Source organism: Enhydra lutris, unplaced genomic scaffold (assembly GCF_002288905.1).
Source record: "Enhydra lutris kenyoni isolate GAN:26980312 unplaced genomic scaffold, ASM228890v2 scaffoldscaffold74, whole genome shotgun sequence".
NCBI classification, from domain to species: Eukaryota; Metazoa; Chordata; class Mammalia; order Carnivora; family Mustelidae; genus Enhydra; species Enhydra lutris.
Window position 1 is genome coordinate 358,627 of NW_019154158.1, and position 12,166 is coordinate 370,792.

At 44.3% G+C, this 12,166-nt stretch overlaps 1 protein-coding gene across 1 annotated transcript in view; it reads left to right on the forward strand.

Moving 5' to 3' along the window:
• LOC111160197 (protein phosphatase, Mg2+/Mn2+ dependent 1H) overlaps window positions 1–12,166 on the forward strand; it is a 256,386-nt gene that overhangs the window by 161,834 nt on the left and 82,386 nt on the right. The window lies entirely within an intron of this gene.

Here is a 12,166-nt window from a genome sequence, read left to right on the forward strand (position 1 = left end):
ATAGCTAGTTCATAGCTTGAACTAGACTTTGAACTCCAGGCCCTAGTTACTTTCTACTCCATTTCCACCGGCTCACAAAACCTAACTGATGGTTATGTTCAGTGAATGAGAGATGGGCTTCCCAAGTCTTTGTCATGTAAGGAACTGGCGTGGGATTGTATAAGGAACTGGCAGGGTAACTCTGAGCAGGTAGAACCAAAGAGGGCTTACAGAGAAGGCATCTAGCCTCTGTCCTAGCCACGGGCCACAAGCGAGCCCACCTGCCCTGTGAGGTGAAGTCCTGCAGCTTAGTTTTGAACAGGGGCTGTGGCAACAAGGATGCCCTGTTTACTTTCACAGTGTAGGTTGCAAGCCCTTCTAACACATTACACATTCTAGAATGAATTGTTCATGGATCTGACTTTGCCCTTACAGAGCAGATGTAGTTCTTGATTTATAGCACCATAAAGAGAAACAGTGAAGGACGCCTCAAGACTTGGCAGGCGAATATAGACAAAGTTCCCCCATGTCCTTTTGAATTCCAGGGGTGGGGACTCATGGTTTTCGATCAATGCATAATGTGAAGATCTGAAAAATCTTTTCCTGTTTCCAACCATAGAATCTTACTGATTTGATTTAAATAGAATTTCCTCTTGTTTGTTTTGTTCTAAGCATGAAGAACTGGTCACCCGCCATTCTTTGAGTAAAACCATTTCAAATTGCGTGAAGGAGAGTGTGATCAAGTCATTCCTCATTCTTTCCTTCGGGCTGAAATACCAGAGTTGTTTTAATTTCCTTCAGAGCATCTATTTTCTACCCCCTTGAGTTTGTTGTTTTTTTTTTTTAATTTCTCTTCTTGAGATTCTGTTCATTTGTTCCATCGCATTGCCTTTTTAAAGTGAAGAGGTCAGAACTGGACCCAGCTCTAACCTGCATGTGACTAATGCAGAGCGTTCGTAAAGAAGAGATTGCTTCCCAGATGCTGCATGTCCTACCTGCCTTGGCACACACACACTGAGCTATTGTAGTCATCGTGTATTTTTAGAAAGGGAGGGGGATCCATCCTACTCCCAAATGACTACAGTAGAGAAAAAAAATAAAGAAAAAAGAAAGGTGAAATCCTGCACCTTAGTTTTGAACAGGGGCTATGGCAACAAGGATGCCCTGTTTACTTTCACAGTGTAGGTTACAAGACATTACCCATTCTTTGGTGGACTCACCCAGTCTAGCTACTTGCTATGGGGAGAAAAAGGTGTTCACTTGGGGGCTTGAGAAGTATGTGTCCATTTGTGCTGGGGGAGCTGTGTCTTGCTGTGGATTATAGGTATTGACCCTGCACTTGAGAAGAACCAGATATATACGGGCTGATGCAAATGGAAAATGAACCTTTAAGTGGTCAGTGTGTGTACTAAAATCTAAACACACAGGCAGAACTTTCCAGCAAAGTTCTTTTAAAACTGTGTAAAATGAGAAATGACTGTGGGATTTTCAGAAATAAATTTAGTTTGAACTCTGTGGTACTTGAAGAGAAAATTTTAAAACCCACTGTTGGCAGTGGAAAATGGTGCAGCCACTTTGGAAAACCAATTGGCAGTTCCTCAAAAAATTAAACAGTTACCATGTGACTCAGCAGTCCCACTCCTAGGCATATAGCCAAAAGCATAATCACACCAAAACTTGTAAATGAACGTTCATAGCAGTGTTAGTCACAGTAGCCAGAATGGGGGCAAACCAAATGTCCATCAAGTGATGAGTGGATACATAAAATGTGGTATATCTATATAGTATCTATATATAATATCTATATAGTGGAATATTCATTTAACCGTAAAAAGGAAAAAAGTAGTGATGCATGCTACAAGGATAAACCCTGTAAACGTTATGTAAGTGAAAGACACTGGGCACGAAAGGCTGTATATGATACGATCTCATTTATACGATATATCCAGAATAGGCAAATCCATAGACACAAAGTAGATCCGTGGTTGCCAGGGGCTGAGGGAGAGTGGGGGAACGGGGAGTGACTGCTGATGGTACCGGTAGGGTGAGTGGTTCTTTCTGATGGGATGAAAATGTTCTGGAATTATATAGTAGTGACAACCTCGTGAATTTACTCAAAAATACCAAATTGCACACTTTAATTAGATGAACTTTATGAAATGTGGTTTATAGTTTTTTTTTTAAAGTGGAACACATAGCCCCACTGTTCATTTATAGATGGACCCCTTGTTATTATTATTATTATTTTAAGAAATAATCACCTCAGCAAGTTTTCTTTAATGACTTTTCTTTAATGAGGCTTTTATTACTTTGGAAAATGTCGTGCTGGTGCATTGGGTTTCATGAATGTTGCTGGTAAAGCAAGATGCTTGTAGAAAGTGGCAGAAGTATGACATTGAGATATTATTCTGGGGGCTATGAATACAGCCTGGGCTGGTTGTGAGAAAAACAAGAACATCCGATTCAGTTATGGCTCTACAAATGGTCATTTATTTGTGCTACTATTCAAAGACCGGTAATTTTTTTCTCCTGACCATTCTTTGGTGAATATTTTTGCTGGGAAACTTAACTGGGTGCTTGAGGTTCTGTTAAATGAATCATCGTATTTGCAAACTTTTTCTTCAGTATCCATTCTGAAAATGGAATGACTAGACACACACCCAAACTAATTCCAGGCTCGTGGGATTATTTTTTCCCTTCAGCTATTTTCTGGCACCTCTAATTAGCCTCGACAGCCTGGCTGTCCTCTGCCAGTGGTAACCCCTGCTTGTTCTGTCAGCTGCCCTGCTTTCTTTTCTGTCGACACATTTCTAATGCCTCTGAAGGAGACAGATGCTTCTGCTGCATCTGAACAGGACTCACAAGGTCTGATGCTTTTTGACAAAATGGATGCCTCCTCCCTGTATTTTGGAATTGATATACACTGTCAAAAAGGGTTTTCTGAATGGTTTCTCTTTGTCACCTTGTATCAGATTTTCTCCTCCATTCTGGAAATGTGCAGTTTAATGTTGCGTTTCGAATCACTTTCAACTGAAAAAGTGTGTAATGGAATCAGGGCATCCCATGAATACTCTTAACATGGTATTCCATGTTCCATGGTATGGAAGATGCCCTTTGTTTGCAGCTGTACGTTCAAAGGGGATTGGTGACAACAGTGAAATTACACTGGGGGGTTGCTTCATAATGGACTCCTTGTCCCTTATGATTTAAGAGATGTACCAAGGGTGACTTCTCCCATCCTCACACTTCAGTATTGGTTTGTATGTATTAGAATCTAAATTGTGGCGACTGCCACCTGAGAAGAAAAGCAGTCACTGTTCAAGTTCACCCCTGTTTCTCTACCCACATACCTGAGACTTATTTTCCAAATCGTTTAAATTTAGGCTTGAAAGATGCTTGAGAAATGATCTGGTCCTATCTCTCCTTTTTCTAGGCAAGGACATCAAGGTCCAGAGCCAAAGACAGGCATGAGGTAGGGCTGGCACCGACAGATTCTGATTCCCAGGCCAGGTCCATCTCTGCCATCCCGTGTGGCCTCACTACCGTGGATAACGCACACATGCGTGCTTCCCTCCCATGCTGCGGGCTTTCGGAGCTGGGAGAGGGTTCAGCAATGAGCCATTGCCCCGCAGGACTTGTCAGTTAGTGCTTTGGCTTTCACAGCATCACCTCCTGGGCAAAGTGTCTGAACTTACCACCACCCAGAGAGGATGGATAGTGCAGAACCTTCCTCCTGCACATTTGCATGTCATACATGTACACCTGCTTAATGACACACGTGGTGGCTTCCATGCCGCTGGGCTGGCTGACCTCTAAACAGTGAGAGATTGGAATGAAGTTCTGTGCTGTTGGGACTCTTTCAAAGGTGAACCTCAAAGCACTTTCTTTGCTGGCTGGCTGTTCCCATGCCTCAGAGAGAAGAAGAAATCAAGGGATGGCAGGAGGAAGCACCTTACTTTCAGTTCTAACTTCAGGAGTGAGCTTGATCCCTCACTTTTGTTTTGTTTGGAAGACTTTTCATACCTCTTATTCCATGGAAACTGGACTGCTGGACCATTACCTGCTTTTAAAGTGCAGCAGCCTGGCATTTCTTTTCCATTTCTGCTCTGCACAGAGGGTCCCAGCGTTAAACTTGGAGGTGTGTGTGTGTGTGTGTGTGTGTGTGTGTGTGTGTACATGTATGTGTACTTACATGTGGGTACATATATATAAAGTCTGTATTTATAAATCTAAATCTGTATGGTATACCCATTTTCCCCCACTCTTTGTGCCACTTGGAGAAAGCCTTCTATTGAGGCTGACAATAATATATTTATTAGTTGTCCCCTTACCATGTCTGTATGGCCTCTATTTGCAAAGTCACGTAACTGTGAACTTGGAGATTTTGTTTGGTTTTGAGCCCAAAGGGTTTACCTTGTGGAGGCGGAAGGGCTGAGAGGCCATCTGCCCAGGCCTGTGCCTGGTGGAACATGCGCTTCTGGGCTTGCTGAGGGTCCTTGGAAGGGAACACTGACAAAAGTTTTCCGGCATTTGCCCTGTGATTCTCCAAATGTCATCTTCTTCTTAAAACAATGTCATTTTTAAATGACATTTAAAAATATCTTACAACAAAGACATTTTGGGGCTTAACCAGTTTGTATTTTTATAACAAAATCCAGCCACTGGTTTCTCAGCAGCTCCTGACACAGCTGCAGGATCCCTCTGCTGGTGTGCCTCTGCCCTGACTGATGACCCATGACCAATGACCTCTAGCTGATGACCTCTGACATGTGATTGGGCACTGGGTAGAGTTCTGTGGACCTGTGCTTGGGGCATACAGGGTTTACAAAGATTGGTAGTGGAACAAAGATGAGTCTGCACTTAGTAGGACTTGAGGTCTTTTATGAATATCTGGCCCAATCTGGGCAAACAAAAGGAACATACATTCCTGGTAGCAGTCAAATAACAAAAAGATACGTGAGGCAAAATTAACTCTCACACTTCTGTACCTTTGTCCCTGCCCAGTCAAATGCATTTTTTTTTTTAAATCCTGTCAAGCTGCCAGGTGGTGTGGTGATCCAGTGAGGACACTGCCCCAAACTGAGGGTAGCGGTCAACCTTTATTCACTTCCTGTAATCCTGAGGCCAAGAGGCAAAGAAAAAGAGACGTGCCAGCTCCCGAGTGATCCATTTTCCCCCCTGAAAGACCCCTGGGCAGGCAAGGCTCAGTTGGCATGTGGCATAGACCCAGGGAATCTTCTTGCTGCTAAGGAGCCTTTGCTTCTGCCCCTGCCTTTAAAACCAGGGGACAGTAGGGGGAGGGGGTAAGAAGGAGAAGGATTCAAAGTGGAAAAGTACTGAGTGAGAATGGAGAAAAGTTCCGGAGCCAGGATTCCCATGGAGCTGCCAGGGCTGGGAAGGCAGATTGGTGCATAAATGTGGCTGGTGGGGGAGGCTGCATCTCCCTCTGGAGACTGAAGTGCACTGGCTGGGCCCTCATCTGGTGGGGGAGGGCAGCTTCCCGGGGAGGGGAGGCTGCCTGGTACTACCTTTGTACCTTTTGGGGGGGCTCCTGAAGGAGCACACCAGGTTTGGGCCTGGGATCAGGCCATATGATGGGGCCATATATGATCAGGCCATATATGGAGTATCTGTGTTTAGTTTCTGTTTTTACAAAAATGGGGATTATGCCACGTATTACTCTGAAACTTGCTTTTCTCACATAACCGTGCATCATCGATACCTCTTACTTCAACATACTTAAGTCTTCTTTTTGTTGTTGTTGTTGTTGTTGTTGTTGTTTTGGGGGTTTTTTTGTTTATTTTGCTTTCTTAATGACCATATAATATCTTATGGATTATAAACCAATCCATTCAGTATTTCCCCTTTTGATAGACATTGAGATTGTTTCCAGTCTTTGCCGCAACAAATAATGTCAGGTATGAATTCTTGTCTGTATATCCTATGTACTGAGTTGTCTGGTTTTTTTTTTTTAGGATATAGTCCCTAAAGTAGGATGACTGAACCATCGACTGCATCATTATAATAGATTAAAAAGGTCTAACCGTTTACATTCCCAGTAATTATGAGAATGGCTTTTTCCTCTCACCCTATAAGAACTACTACCCATCGTTAATTTTTTCAACAAACGTTTGCCAATCTGATGAGCAAAAGTTATATGTTATTTTTACTTTAATTTGCATTTTCCTGGACTAGTGAGATTGAGCATCTTTTCTTGTGTTTATTGAACATTTGCATTTTCCCTTCTGTCAGTTGCCTAATCATATCTTTTACCCATTTTTTTCCCCTTTGCTTGTTTGTCAGATGCCTCTTGAAGAGCATCATTGCTACTCTGAGGTGGGATTTCACAGGAGTTGGTGTGATCCCCTTAACAGAAGTTGTAAAATCGAGTGAATATTTGAAACGAGCATCTCATTTGACCCCTTATTTTTCTCTTGACCGGTTAATGATTTGACTAACTTGGGGGACAAAATGCCAGTCTTTTTGACTCCAACTTGTGACCTTAGAGGATAGAAATAGCCAGGTTTTCAAGAAATTGTTCTCTGAACTCAAAATTCTCATCAATTAGCAATAAATTGCTTTTATCCATGTGGCTAATGTTTGAAGAGGATGGGAGAACATTTTAAAAACCGTTAATGTCTTTGTCTTACTTACATTCTCTTCTCCCATCCTTGCCGTTGACTCCGAAGAACATGTTAGACCTTACCCTTCACCACATTACAAATAAGGCTCCATGTATCTTGCTGGACAGGAAATGAAAGCATGTGAATATCAGTTTCAGTCTGTGAATGAAAGGCTAGACTTAACTTTGGGGATTATGCTTAGGAACCACCCTCTGTGGTAAGAGATGCCATGTAGGAAGTGGTTGCCCGTGGATTAAATCACCTCAACTCTAGGACGCTCCTCACTTAATCTTTGGCCGGTCTCTGAGTAAGGAAATGGAATGTCATCCAAAATCTGACCGTAGTCCTGTCTCTAGGTCCAGATCTGATGGCTAAGAAGAAAGGCCAGGGCATCTGCCTAATTTTCCTTGATTCTTACTATGGCCACAGCTTTTTTTGGTTTTGTTTTAGATAGTTTTCCTTAGGAAAAACAGCCCATAAAATAACGAAGTGGAAGATACAAAGTATCCAAGGATCCCATGATGACAGAATGTAGCTTTAAAGCATTTCTCTGGTTTATTGGTTGTTTAGTGCAAGATTTGTCAGCCTTCACACGCACTCTATTCCCTTTGAAACCCATTCCGTCTCACTGCCCTGCTCCAGATTGGAGACCAGCACTCTGACACATTGATCCCGAGATCAGAGGGATGAAAGAGCAAAAGATCAAAAGGAAGCCAGGAAGCACATAGGAGGAGGCATCATGATTTAGGGACTGGAAAGTCTGACTGCCAAACATGCTGTCATCTTTAATCCATGGGCGTCTCATAAAGGAAGAACTTGGTAGTTCAAACAGAATTGAAGAATGTTCTGTACATAGATGGATTTGATATAAAGATCTATTTAAGAAAGTAATTAGCTAGGGTTAGCCCAGTGGCGAATATTGGAATTGAAGGCTGATATCTCTCTGTTTGTGAATTTGAGATTTAAAAAACAGACCAGAGTGGTGGCTGAAGGTCAAGGGTTCTGCCTCATTTGCCTTCATCTCTCGAGTCCCCTTTTTAGTGGTGATCTAACCAGAATGACATCCTTTTACGTTCATTGTCTGTTTGTAAAACCAATGAAAAGGCATATTTTCGTTGGCATGAATATTTAAAGGTCCGGACTGTACACAGTAAATTAGAGACAGTAATGTTGTTACTGGGAAAAGTTTTATTCGAGGCCGTTGCTCTGGATTCATCTGTGGATCCTCCCAAGTGTAGCTCACTAACTCTTTATCCACATAATCATCTATCCATCAGCAGCCACTGTGTGTCTGTCATAGGCCAAGCATTGTGTGCTGAGATTCAGAGAAAAGGCCACAGGCACCGGCCAGAAATGTTCACAGGTAGTTAGAGAAGCCATGGAGCAGCCGCCATGGTGAGGACTGGTGACAGCTGTGACATACACACCATGGTACCACAGAGAAGGGGCCTCGGAGGTAAAGCAGGAGGGCAAGAGAAGGCATTCTCCTGGGCAGACTCTCGAGAGCAATAGCTTGTCCAGAAGAAGGGCGAGGTAGATGTGTAAGAATAACGAGAGTGAGGCTTAAAGCCAGAAACAGAGGCAAAATGCAGATAATGATGGATTTTGGAAATGCTGGGGTTGCCTAAGGGAGTTTAGTCAGGGATATGACTTGACAAGAATCGTGCTTTAAAATCACCGTGGTGACCATGCACGGGGTCAGAGGAGGGCAGAAGTGGGAGCAGCAGAGAGCTCCTGAGTCACATGGATTAGCTCTGATAGGGCCTGGAACCAAGGTGCTAATGGTGGGAGTCAGGGAAAGGAACAGATTCACATGCTGTTGGGGAAGTGAAATTTACGAGATCCAGTGCATGTTGGGATGGTAGGATAAGGGACGGGAGCAGTCTGAGAGGGCACCCTGGTGTGCGGGAGGAGACCAGGTGGGAAGGCCTGTTTTTCCCTAAGATGGAAATGCTGGGAGAGCTGCGGGTGGGGTGAAGTAGGATCGTTAATTAAGTCTGAAACATGCTGAATCTGAGATGATGCTGAGTATTCAAGTCGAGATATCTGTTGGCAGTTGGCTGTTCCAGGCTGGAGGTGCTGGAAAGGATAGTTGGGAGTCATTGGCATATGTGGTTGTCGAAGCCTTTTACTCGTTCAGTAAATTTTAAGGGAGTAAGTCAGGCCAGCTTCGTGGATGTGCAACTGTGGGTCACACAGGCCTCACTCTAGGGAGGGCCCCACATTGGGTTTGATGCACTGTTGTCACCATCTTAAAATACTCATTAATTTTTAATCAAGAGGCTCTGCACTTTTATCTTGCACTGGACCCTGGAACTTAGGTACCCGGTCCTGCTTATTGTGGCTTGGCCCTGTTTTCTTTTCTTTCTTTTTTTTTTTTTTTTTTAGACAGGGTTTCACTTTATTGAGTAACAATGGCATCATAGTTTTAGTTGCTGGTGGCAGATAGCTGGGAGAGAAGGAAAGTGCTCTTAGAGGACATCGGCCAGAAGGCCCAGCTCACTGTACTCACTGTACCACCCACTGCTTCGGCCACAGCTCATGGGAGTTGGAGTCAAGATCCAGCCCTGTACCCTATGAATGTATCACCATATATTCCATTCCCAAGCCTACCTCTCCTTTGGACCCCCTGTGGATGCCCCGGCCCTTCTTCCTCTTGGGAGATGAGGTCAGGAGTAGGCGTAGGAGCAGGACTGAGGCTACAGTGTTGTGTAAGACAGCCATGGTTCTTTCCTTAGGTGCTCACAGGCCTGCATGTTAAGTCATCAACAACAAAACGTGATGTGCTCTGTATTAGAAGTAGCAGGCTCAGGGACGACTTGGGAGAGGTGGTTAAACCTAACCTTGGGAATGAGAGAGTTAGGAAATGAGATTACCCAGGAAGCGGAGGAGAGAGACAAAATGGTAGCCCATAACATCAGAGGAGGCATAGAGAAGTCTGAGAAGGGAGCCTTCAGGGACATAGGGAATCAGGAGAAGGGGTGTCCCAGAAGCCAGATCAGAAGAGACTGTCCAGTGCTACCAAGTAGATTAGGAATAAGGTCATATCGAGTGGATAGAGCAACAAAAGAGGCCATTGGATGCTTTTGAGAGCAGTTGGTTAGAGAGAGGGCCAAGAATTAATTTACCTCTGTTACCAAGAATGTATTTACTAAGGGATCAGTGGGAGGTGGGGAAGTACAACCCCTAAATGTAGGTTATTATCTTAGTCGGAGAGAAAAGAAAACAGGCCCTACAAGGTGGGTTGTGGATTAGGAGAATATCAGTTTTTGTTACGTTTTGTTTGATTATAAGCTGAAAGTGTTTTGAGCACAGGTTTGAACTATGGGCCTATGGGCAGAGAGCCATAGGTACAGAGAGGGAATAACTCATGTAGGGAAGGCCTGCATGGGAAGTAATGTATGGACACACCCTGGTCGGGAAGAGAAGAGAACAGGATAGCGGAGGGAGCAGGTGCATTTCTAGGTGAAGACCCCACTTGGCTTGGAAGTCAACTCCACTTGTGCATGGGAGCATCTGCTACCTCTGTCTTTCTGGCCTCGAATTCAAGGGAAACACGTCTCCGGAGTTCTCTCATTTGCTCTCGTATTCAACAAATAGTTACAGGGCTCCTGCTGTGTGACAGGAGAGCATTTGGAATCTAAGAGCAAACAAGGCCGCTGAGCTCACCTGTAGGTCCTACAAGAGGAACTTCTATGGCCTGATGGCGCAGTGTTGGCTCCTCCCCACCCACCCTTCTCCGCAGTCTCTGACACTGTCTTCCGTCTTCTCTACCTTCCTCCTTTGATTCATTATCTTTTCCTTCCTTCCCAGATAGCCAGCTGTCCTAGTTGGAGCCTGGAAGCTGGGATTCAGGGACCATGTAGAAAAGGGGAAGAAAAGTGAAAACTAGTTGTAAGCAAATTTTTGAAATAGAAGGTTGCCCTTGGAACTTATTGCCTAATGACTTTTGATCTTATCCCCCTGGTTCTCACGGCCCTTCATGCTACTTTGAGATAAGGCTCTAACCTAGACCTTCTTTCAAGCTCTCCAGATCTCTCCATCCTCTGTCAAATCCCCTAATCCCTTATTCAGGAGTTAGCCTTAGCTGATGAATTAGGATAGAGTCCATTTGAGTGAACATACTGATTTGTGAATGGTGGATATCACCTTTCTTGCCTGGGGGGGGGGGGGGGGGGGGGGGGGGGGTTGCACTTTACAAGTGACTCTGGATTTATAAGAAGGAAATTTAATGTGTCCTATTTTTGGCATCATCATAAAAAAGCCATATGAATATTACATCTTTTTCCCAGTCAGTTCCCCTAAAACTTTCCATTTTCTTACAGCTTCCACTGGTTTTCTTGTAGACCCACTAATTCTCTAAAGCCCTGTGTGTTGTTCGGTATCATCCCCTCCCTTACCTGCCCTCCTATCAGTTTCTATGACAGCAACTAGGCATAGGTGGTGTGGGGCACGGGTGGGAGGAGGGCAGGGGAGAGATTGGGACAGCTGCAGCCATTTATAGGGATTGCTTCTGAGTTGGGGACCACCTCTGTTGGTGGAGGAAGGGGTGGCTGGGGACTCTTGGCACAAAGAATACAGCTGACCCTAGAGTCAGTGATGCAGCCACCCGGAGCTGAGCTCAGGGAAGGCATTTCCCTGCCTTGGGGCTCTTCACAGAGAAGTGTGTGGGATTCCTGCTTCCTGGTACCCGGGAGCTGTTGGGTTCCTATAGCAGTTCGCAAGCAACTTCACTGACTGGTAGGGGGAAAATGGCTGCTAGGAACCACTTCAGAAAAGAAGATCCAGGAACAGGAGGCTCCATCTGGACGAGGCCTAGGAAACGTTCCTCCACTGTTAGCAATGCTGTGGCCTCTCCCTTAGGTAGCTCCTCTGGGGAGCTCTTTTCTCACAAATGCTTGAGTCAGCAGTAGCTTTGGGGCACATTTGTGGATGTGTGTGATTTTCCCTAAGGTTCGGGATGAGATGAAAATGTTTTTTCCCGGACCCAGAATACTATCCCTGAACTCAGGAGTCTCAGTCAGGCATTCTCAGATTGGATCACCTGGGGATCGTATAACAGTGAAGATTCTGATACAGTAAGTCTGGGGTGGGACCCGAGAGTCTGCATTTCTGATATGATCCCAGGTGAAGCCAGTGCTCCTGGCCCAAGGACACGTGAAGTAATGAGGATCTGAAGCTGTACTGTCTACTACATTAAGCGCTAGCCATTGTGACTGCTTAAACTTAAAGATAAATGAATTTAAATTAAGTAAATAAAAAAAATTCACTCTCTCAGCTGCACTAACCATAATTTAGATGCTCGTTACCCACATGTGGCTGTTGGCTGCCATATTAGATTACACAGATTAAAATATTTCCATTATCACAGAAAGTTCTGTTGGAGAACATTAGTTTACAGTAAGCCTCAGTTTCCCTCATTTACTTCTTCATCCATTTATTCACTGAACATCTATTACATGCCAAGGAGGATGATTGGTCCTGGCCATTAAGGGATGGTTCCAGCTAACAGAAAAAGAAAACGTCAGCTACCCCAAATGTAATGTTCTTAAAGTAAAGATACC